Genomic DNA, 10,961 nt, shown 5'->3' on the forward strand with positions numbered 1-10,961 from the left:
ATTAAAACCAAAGTGCATACATAGTTCTCATCTAACAACATATAGCTCTCCAGAGCATCTAATTAATTAAACCATACACTGAAACTATGTAAAACATTTCAATGCGAAAACAAATGCGATCATAATCGCAACCAAGGTAACAATTGATCCAACAGCATAATGATACCAACCCTCGGTATGAATGGCATAATTTCTAATCTTTCTAATCTTCAAGCGCATTGCATCCATCTTGATCTTGTGATCATCGACGACATCCGCAACATGCAACTCCAATATCATCTTCTCCTCCTCAATTTTTTTTATTTTTTCCTTCAACAAATTGTTTTCTTCTTCAACTAAATTTAACCTCTCGACAATAGGGTCGGTTGGCATTTCCGATTCAAATACATCCTACATAAATAAAATCTATGTCACGTTGGTCGGCATAATTTTCATAAACAATAAATGAACCAATAGTTATAAAGATAATGTATATACCACATCTGAATCATAGACAGGACGAGGGCCGACGGGGGCGGATACCAAAACCATCGCACTATATAAGATGCAATAATAAAAGTAAGAAAATAATACAAGTATCTATGTAAACATACAAGTAAGAATATTTTTCCTTTCAGAAAGAAGATAAGAACAAGAGGCTCACCACGGTGGTGCCGGCGATGAGCTCGGCGCGGGTAATCAATGGCGGTGAAGATGGGGACGGGACGTGACGGACCGCTAAACCTAGACAAATATTATGGAAAATGGAGCTTGGAGGTCGAGCTTGGAGAGGAGAAAGCTTAGGTAGTGTGGCTCGGGCATTCCATCAAACACCTTGTGTGCATAGGAGGTGAGCTAGAGCACCACCAAGCCCTCTCCCCCTCGGCCAGAGAAAAACAGAGCATTGGGGTGCTCTGCTCGCGAGTGAGGGGTATATATAGGCACCTCATTGGTCCCGGTTGGTGACATGAGCCGGGACTAAAGGGGAGCCTTTGGTCCCGGTTCAAGCCACCAACCGGCACCAATGGTGGTGGGCCAGGAGCGAGGACAAAAGAGACACGCAAAAAAAAACAGGAATAAACACAAGTACAGGAAAAAAACGAAATGGTCCAAAGTATAAAAACGTGCACGCCGAGAGAGGAAATGTGATCTGGCGCAATGGCAGCAGCGTTACGCTGCGAACCCGCCATCGCTAGTTCGAATCCTGGCATCGCGCTGGGCGCGCATGTAGGTTTTTTTTAAATCCTGGCAGGGCCCTTTTTACCAAACCAGGAATGGATGCGTAATTAAATAAGAGGTAAAGGTATTTTTTTGAAAAGAGCATGCCACATCGGCACCTGACAGGCGGGCCCTAACGGTCAGATACACCGTCAATACGCGGTTTAGACTATTTTGTAATAGGCAGTCCCAAACATAGCACTGACATGTAAAAATTACAAAAAATGGTATCAATCCGCCACCACCGCCCCAAATGTGGTACTATCGTGTAATTTATGAGGTACAAATCAAATCTTCCGTATTTATTTATGAGGTCCAAATTTACTCATCTAAACATAAACAAACCCTAAAACCAGTTCATGTGTCAGATGAAGAAACATTTCATTACCTTGTCGCAATGACTTGGAGGAACTTTGTGGAGCTAATCTAGGATGCGACAAACTAACATATAGATTAGATCAGAACTACTCTGTTCGCGTCTTTGTGGTGCAATTTCAATATGAATGGATTCACACAATTATGGAGTTCTAATGTAAATGCGGCATTGATAACGGATCTTCGCTCTCCCTGGAACACCCCACGGTTCCTTCCTTCCACGTGTTCGTGGAACTAGCAGATTTTGCATGTTTTTCAGTTGCTAATTACAATATTGAAGTTAGAACTGCATAGATTTATGTCCAAAAATCCATGAACCATGATGATGGTCGGAAAAAGGTATGAGAAAAATCAACTGAAATCCTGAATATGCAGACATATATCAGCGACAATAACGTCAGATGTGACGGATTTCTTTTGCAGAAAGAGCTAGCTAGGGTGGATTCGTCATGAATAAAAGGGGAAAAGAAAATGCAAGGAAAAGCAAGCGGATCACCGCAGGAAGCCCATTACTCGCACCGCGTCGGTACTTCTCGAACTTTCTTTTTCCCTTTTGTTTTTTTGTTTGTTACGCCGCATTTGTGGATGTCTTTTATGTTGGGAGAAAATAAGTTAAATACATAAATACTTAGACAATCAAACAAACCAGTACTACTAAAACAGGGCGATAGTTTCACGCCTCAAAGGAATGTGTTGCTTTCAACATGGGTCGACCAACCAACGGTAATCTCCACCTTGGAGTCGCCAAGGTCACATACAGCTTGACTTATGTTGCAAAGTTTGGGGGTGAGCTTGACATCACCTTGTGCAGCAACATCACCAGATTCTGAATAGGCTTGTATGACAACTTTGAAGGTCTCTTCAAACTTTTTTGCATAATAAACATGGCTTTCTCATAATTCTACAGAGACAACACGCCTTGTTAGATCAAGGTAACCATCAGTACCCATTGGCATTTCTCCACTATCACAATATCGAGAATCAAGCAACACAACTTGTATGGATGGCGGATCAGTAACCTCCAAAAGAGTGCCTTGACTATCTATGACCCAAACTTCATGAGGTGGCGACGAGGAAGCAACTCGGCCCCCATATTTGAATGTCCACGGGCCACCCTTAACGATCCGGAGACCCATGATAGTGGCCTGAACTGAATTCGTAAGTTGCTCCAGGCTTAACTCGATTCTACAACGACAGTTGTTTAAGTCAATGGTGAAGAGACCAATACCCTAATTGATGTAAGGGTATCTTTTATTGATCAATGCTTTATCGCGAGACTTTGTTCTGCCCTTAACCCTTAGTTTGACTTCAAACTCAAGTTCAGGCAAAATTGCCCGAGCTGGGCCAATCAAGCGTAAAAATGGATCTTGCAAGCATCATTATATACATTTAATTGCAATGAACGAATCAACAATAATACACGCAATGCAAATTAAAAAACAAAATAAAGGAAAGGAAAATGGAGAGAAAACAAGAAACTCAAAGCATACATACATCTTCTGTGACTTCTTGGGCGTTATTCCTTGTTCGATTGAAGAGAATGTTGCGGTTGAAATCCACTTCGTCCCTGCAGCAACCATGCCATACACATAGAGAGGCCACTTTAAGTCGCCTTTAATCTCAGCGATCTTGAAGGAGAAGATCTGCAAGCTGGTCCCGGTCGTAGCAATAAGGTCGTCTTGGATGCATACTCCAGGCGTGCAGCATGTAAAGTACATTGGACTCAACGTGGCTTCAGCAGCAAGCAAATCAAGTGAGGAGTTGTGAGGAATCAACATGGATCAACTTAGTCAAAGAAGAGAAAGAAAGGGATCTTCTTGGTTAATGAGTTATGTGGTACTACAAAATTGATCAAGAGAATAAAGCAATTTAAGTTATCAAACAGATTAATTGCGTGGTCTAGCTAGCTGATTGCTTGTCTGCAGTAAGTAGTCCTGCTTACTTTTGGCTTCGAAGGTACAACCCGCTGATGAATCATTCCTGCCGCTACAGTAGGCAGCATAAATTCTCTCCTCCAGTGCAATCTCATCCTTGGCAGAGCTCGTTAGCTCCGTCTCCTCCTCCTGTTGAGGATGAAGCATGTCGTACTCATACATGTACTCCTTGGGCTCTTTGAAAGGGATCTTCTGTTACCGAAAAAGGCTTTCGCCCCGCTTTATAAATAAAACAACCACCGAGCATAAAGTTATGAAGGTACACACCACACAGACACACACACACACTCCAAGCGACCGCGGGCAGGTCCGACAAACACAAAGGGATCTTCTGTTCCTCGGCAGCCTGCTCCTTTTCCATGGCAACCTGCTCCTGGAGGATGCTCATGCAGTAATCATACGCATACATACAGTCATCCTCCTGCTTCTTCATAAATGATTGGCTGTCTCTGAATTTGCACAAGTTATCATACGCAATTGAGATGTTGTTCGAGATGTCTTCCCTCTCCAAGAGGTGTACGATCTGAGATGGGTCGATCTCGTGTCGAACTGATGCTCACGCTCCATGATCGTCTCCATGGTGTCCATGGCCGCCTCCTTCTGGGATACTCTTCCTCGACCTCACCTTCCGTGCTCCGGCCTTCTGCCCCGCCGCCATACGCCATCGCTCTTTTGTTGGTTAACCGGTCGCCATCGTCGTCACCGCCGCGGCGCTTAGGGTTTCTATGGGGTGCCATGCTTCGGGGCTTTTACTTTTCCTGTGGACGCAGAGGATGCTTCGGGTTTTATCTCACTGTATTGGCCTAGTCATCAGCCGTCTGTTTTTTATTTTGGTTTAGGTCGGATTTTTGTCCAGTACAAGTTTGACATGGGTCTTTTTGTTGGTTTTTGAACATGTAAGCTCGGCAACTACTATTTAAACAAGGCTTTCATATAAATTTAATACGTATAAAGAAACAGGCAAGTGATCTTCAATTTCGTCTCCAATCCTGATTTTGCTGAGATGTTCATCCACAATCCGGATTAGTACCAATCCGGATCAGTACCGATATGAAAGAAAGATGGATAATCATTGTTGGTTAAGATTGCACCTTAGATTGTATTTTTTTAAATGCTTAACAGGTAAAAATATCATCATATTTAGATTCTATATATTTTTCTAATCAAATCCCATATATAACATGTTAAATTTGGAGTTACGGTTTAGAAAATATGATTATTTTAAAAAACATTTGATATGTATTGCGGGTTTAATGTTAGAAACATCAGGGGGTTTTCTATAAAATAGCATGACAGACTAAGAATACCTATTTCTTTTATTAGTAGGTATAGATATATATACATAGGGTGCAGTGAAAATATAAACACGGCGTGTGTGCGCGCCGACAACATTTCCCCCCTAAAATACACGTACTGTAAGGTTTTTTTTTGAACATCAGTACAGACACAAGAGCAATTTTTCCTATCAGTTTGCGGTTTGCCTTCTTTCTTAAACAAACTAAGATTATATATATATATATTAAAAAACTAACATTATTTATTATGATAAAAAAATAACATTATTAATTAATTAATTAAACAAATTATTTCCGATTGAGTAAACTGGAACACACATGAACAACAACGATCTTCGATTAAACTAAATTTACATTAGAAACACTCTGAAGTCACTGTCTCTAGCCCTGTCTTTTACATCTCCAATTATCTCTAGTTCTCTACCCTCTTGTCAAAAACGCTTATACTGAACAAGCATTTCAGAAAAGTCGCATTAGCTGCTCATCCTGGCATACAATAACATAGGGTTGTTGAATGCCTCTTCATTAGGAGCATATCCTTTGCATGGCAGTCTACCGAACCGCTGGTTCTTTGTCCTACCGTTGAGAACGAATATGTACCGAGAGCAGACAAAAGTGATATGGGGGAAATACTAACCAAAGAAAATTTGACATCACACTTGCGACTAGTATTGACATGATAGTTTGAAGCGTCAAAAAACAATCTAGAATCTAGAGCTAATGATGTAGGGGATAAAACCGGCACCGACTGTCTAATCTGTGTCGCAAACTGAGCGTAGCTCAGATGGTTTGACTTCTTGTTGTGGAACTAGCCAACCAACTGGTGCTCGCATTTTACTGGAGTTATTTCAGGTTTTCCAGCAATTTTAATTTAGTGGGAGGAGATGTTTCTGTCAACTATGATGCGCCTGTGGTGACTTCTGTTAGAGTTGTGTCGAAATATACTATGCACCACGGTCGGACCTAAGCCTCTTGATTTTTTGATCAAGTTGGTTTCCACTTCAGCTTTATAGATGTTGAAAAAGTTCAAAGCCTCATCCTTAGATTTCAGAAGATACACATGGCAGTATCTAGTGGAGTCATCAATTAACGTCATGAAATATTTCTTTCCACCTTTTGTTAACACACCATTCATTTCACATAGATCTGAATGTATGAGCTCTAGTGGTGCAAGATTTCTTATTTCCGCAGTCGTGTGAGACTTACGAGGTTGCTTAGCTTGCACACACACTTGACACTTAGATCCCGTGACGGTGGTGAAACTAAGGATTAAGTTCAACTTCGCTAGTCGTGACATGCAACCAAAGTTAACATGACAAAGATGTGAATGCCACACATTGGATTCACTATTGTTGCAAATATGATTAACAACTTTATTGCAAACGTCTGATAAGGATAAACGAAACAAGCCTCCTGACACATAGTCTTTACCAACAAAGGTTCCATACTTGGATATTACAAATTTATTCGACTCAAAGACAAGCTTGTAGCCATCTCTACACATAAGAGATCCGCTAACAAGATTTTTATTGACGGAGGGGACATAATGCACGTTCTTCAGCCGCACGATCTTCCCCGGTAAACTTCAGATTGACCGTGCCAACACCACGAATAGAAGTACTTGAACCATTGCCGATCAGCATGGTTGAAGTCCCTGCGGTTTGATAAGACGAAAGCATGAAAATATCACCGCATACATGCACATTAGCACCCGTGTCAATCAACCAATCAGGAGAATGACATACTGAAAGAATAGTGGGAAATATACCATACCCATCATCCTTCATGTGAGTGTCTCCAATGACAACATTAGCAGTCTTGCCGCCTTTCCCAGGATGACGCTTGTCATAGCAATTAGGGTAACTAGGAGCCCAATGATCAGGATCCCCACACACATGACAAGCACCTTTCTTCTTGCCATTCTTCTTCTTTAAGTTCGTGTGTTGCATAGCCTTGTTCTTCCCATCAAACTTTGCTTTTCCATCAAACTTGCCCTTATTCTTGAACTTGTGGGGCTGGAAGTTCTGCTTCTGTACCACATTGGCACTAGATCCTCCCTCAATACCTCGAGCACGTGTGTCCTTTGCTCTCACCTTTTCTTCCACATTAAGAGTGCCAATGAGATCCGGGACGGAAAACTCCTGCCTCTTATGCTTCAGCAAGGTAGCAAAGTTCCTCCATGAAGGAGGAAGCTTAGTGATGATACCTCCGGCAACAAACTTTTCCGGTAGCATACAACTGAAGTGCTCAAGTTCTCTAGCAAATGACTGTATCTCATGAGCTTGCTCAACCACGGAGCGCTCCTCAGTCATTCTGTAATCATAGAATTTCTCCATGATGTACAACTCAGTGCCAGCATCCGAGACCCCAAACATGGCCTCGAGTGCATCCCACATATATTTTCCATTATCAATTGACGCATAAGCATCAACTATGTTCTCACCAAGAACACTCAAGAGAGCAGCCTTAAACAGAGTATCCATTTTCTGAAAATCTTGTGCCTGTTGAGCATCAAGCTCTCCTTCAGGTTTGGTAAGAGTGGCGTCATAGCAACTCATGGTTTGAAACCATAAGACTGATCTCACGCGCCATCTCTTATAGTGGATACCCTCAAACATAGGAGGTCTGATGGAAGCAGCAAAACCACTCGGGGTAAAATGCCTATAATAAGGTTTTTGGATTGTTGGAAATATGAGCAATTTACCAAATGATTTTATTAACAAAAATACTAGATAAATCATGACTAATATAGTAGAGATAAAACAAGTCATGCGTTCGGATAGAGAGAAGGTAAAGAGCATCTGCATATATGAACTTGAACTAAACACATCTAGAACAGACACTAGATGAAGTTGCATATATGAAGTAGAAGCTAACACATGTAGGAAGGAAAGTAGAGCAAAGAACTGTGTCATGACATCTAACAGAAAGAGCAAGAACATGTACGGGACAACAGCAGTAGAAGTGCTGGACTTGGGGTCGGTGTCCTCGCCTACCATGTCATCGAGGAGGTCGGGGAAGAAGTCGTCGTCGACCGGATCGTCCGTGATGAAGCATCCAGTAGTCGCGCTGAGTGCTCCCCAAAAACCTTATCACCCTTCTCCCGTACAGGACATAAAAGGTGCGGCTTCGGAGGCCTACTGTCCCGACCTGTGGTGCACGCTGCAAGCCGGGATGGGGAAGATCTTAGCAGCAGCGCAGTGCTTTTCCAGCTCCCGAGTGACTTTTCGTATACCCGTAGTGCGTGGCAAAAATTTAGATATCAGCTCAGCTGAAAGAACATGCGGTGCCCCCATGTTTGGTTTTGGTAATTGATGACAATCTCCATGGACTAATGGTTGCCTTGAGTTATATTTGAAGGTTTTGTCCATAGGCTTTTCTTGTAGTACATGTGTTGGTTTCAAGGAGAGTTTGTGTCGACCAAGGTGCTATTCCAGGAATTACCTAAAGATTGGTCTTGTGAGAGGTTGATCAAGACTAAGTTAAAGAGTGAATCAAGTTGATCAACCCACAAAGCATAGAAGATGTACCGAGAGGGATCAAGTGATCCCATGGTATGGCAATCATTGTCAATTACGCTTTGTGTACTAACCCATGGTCTTCGTGAGGGTTCTTTGTGGGGTTAGGTTGCGGTGTGCAAGTTCAAGTGGAGCACCACGAAGAGATCAAATGCTTGAAGCTTGTTGTCCTTTGTGGTGACAATGGACCTGTGAAGATGTGAGGAAGAGTAGCTCACCCATAGTAGAGTATGGGGGAGCAATCAACTAGTCTTCATTGAGTCAACACAATCAAGAAAGGTTGTGGTGTGCAAGTTCAAGTGGAGCATCACGAAGAGATCAAATGCTTGAAGCTTGCCGTCCTTTGTGGTGACAATGGACTTGTGAATATGTGCGGAAGAAAGGCTCACCCATAGTGGAGTATGGGGGAGCAATCAACTAGTCTTCATCGAGCCAACACAATCAAGAAAGGTGGTCCAACTTGAGGGAGTCAAGATCGTCATCATCTAGCTCAAATGGACCGTGTGCAAGGCAAATGTTTGCCCTTGATAGGTTTTCTATTTTACCGGTCTAATGTTGATAGTTGGGAGACCGGGTTATAGGATCGATTGCCGTACTATCAAGGGCGGCTCTCGATGAGTAGCTTGATCGTATCATTCGCTGAGAGCTCAAACCATTGCATCATTGCATCATCTTTCTTGGTTCTTGTTTGGTTCTCTTTGTGAGTCTTAGAGCTTATGGTCATCTTGATGACAAGCTTGAGTTCATCGAAAACGGAGTTCACATGCATCTTCTATGATGTTTTCGATGTTGGAGGTTTTGCCGATTCTTTTCGGTTGGAGGTTTTGATGCTACTCGTCGTCTTGTTTCCAACAAGCTTGAGTTTGCTCAATTCGGAGCTCATATGCAGAAGTTATGGCAGTTCTTGTTTTCTTGAGTGTGGTTTTTCTCAGGGTCCCAACGGTAGTACCATGGTACCCATCGGTAGTACCGCTGAGGGGTCACAAGCGCCAGTACCGCTCCGCAGCGGTAGTACCGGTGGTGACTCCGCAGCAGTACTACCGCTGGCTTACCAGGTCCCTACCGCTTCGATTCGAGGGGTCTTTTTCTGTGTCGGATTGTGCGGTACCTCACTGCGGCAGTAGTTCGGTAGTACCGCTCCTTAGCGGCAGTACCGCCCTTCCTCCGCGGTAGTACCGCCCGATTTCCTCTTTCCCTTTACCCTTCATTCTGCGTGGCAGTACCGCCGAAGGGAGCGGTAGTACCGCTTAACCCAGCGGTAGTACCGCTGTCTCCTGCGGTACTACCACCCCAAGGTTCATGTTTTGTTTCTCCTTTTCCCTGTTTCTTCCACGTGAGCGGTAGTACCGCTCGTGGAGCGGTAGTACCGCTCGTGTGCGGGCTGAGCACATAACGGTTGGATTTTCCCCCTCCTATAAAAGGGGGTCTTCTTCCCCAATGAACCTTATCCTTTGAGCTCGTGTTCTTCCCCCATTGTTGACCTTCTTCGAGCTTGCTAACTCTCAATCCCTCCATGGATTCTTGCTAGTTTTTGAGGGAAAAGAGAGAGGAGATCTAGATCCACATTTCCACCAATCACTTTCTCCTCTATGTGAGGGGAACCCCTTGGATCTTGATCTTGGAGTTCTTGGTGTTCTCCTTCTTGTTCTTCCTCCCATTTTCCTCCCTAGAATTAGTTGCTTCGGTGTGATTTGAGAGAGAAGGACTTGGGCACTCTGTGTGCCCTTGCCATTGCATTTGGTGCATCGGTTTGAGCTCTCCACGGTGATACGTGGAAGTGAAGGTTGAGAAGCTTATTACTCTTGGGTGTTTGGGCACCCTAGAGCTTGTTCCTCTTGGGTGCCATGGCGCCCTAGACGGTTGGTGTTGTTCGGAGCTCAATCATTATGGTGAAAAGCTCCAGGCAAGCATCGGGGTCTCCAATTAGGTTGTGGAGATCGCCCCGAGCAATTTGACGGGTACCGGTGACCGCCCCCAAGGGTTGCCAAAGTGTACGGGTTCGGTGACCGCCCCAAAGGGTTGCCATTTGTACGGGTTTGGTGACCGCCCTCAAGGGTCCCTTAGTGGAATCACGGCATCTTGCATTGTGCGAGGGCGTGAGGAGATTACGGTGGCCCTAGTGGCTTCTTGGGGAGCATTGTGCCTCCACACCGCTCCCAACGGAGATTAGCATCCGCAAGGGTGTGAACTTCGGGATACATCATCGTCTCCGTGTGCCTCGGTTATCTCTTACCCGAGCCCTTTACTTATGCACTTTACTTTGTGATAGCCATATTGTTCTTTGTCATATATCTTGCTATCTCATAGTTGCTTAGCATAAGTTGTTGGTGCACATAGGTGAGCCTGGTTGTTTTAGGTTTTATGCTTGGCAAATTAACCGCTAGGTTTATTCCGCATTTTTTCAAGCCTAAACCGTAATTATTTTAAAGCGCCTATTCACCCCCCCCCCTCTAGGCGACATCCACGATCTTTCATCGGCTCATTCTGGCAACCCGCAACCCGCGGCGTGGCGTGGCGTGGCAGGCGGCGGAGGAGGAGCGCGTGCATATCCCTCTTGTTCTCATGCTCGTACAAGTGGGCAAAGAACCTCCCTTATAAGGAGGTCCAACTCCCACTAAACTAGCAATGTGGGACTAAACTTT

The sequence above is a fragment of the Triticum dicoccoides genome, chromosome 7A (genome assembly GCF_002162155.2).
Source record: "Triticum dicoccoides isolate Atlit2015 ecotype Zavitan chromosome 7A, WEW_v2.0, whole genome shotgun sequence".
NCBI classification, from domain to species: domain Eukaryota; kingdom Viridiplantae; phylum Streptophyta; class Magnoliopsida; order Poales; family Poaceae; genus Triticum; species Triticum dicoccoides.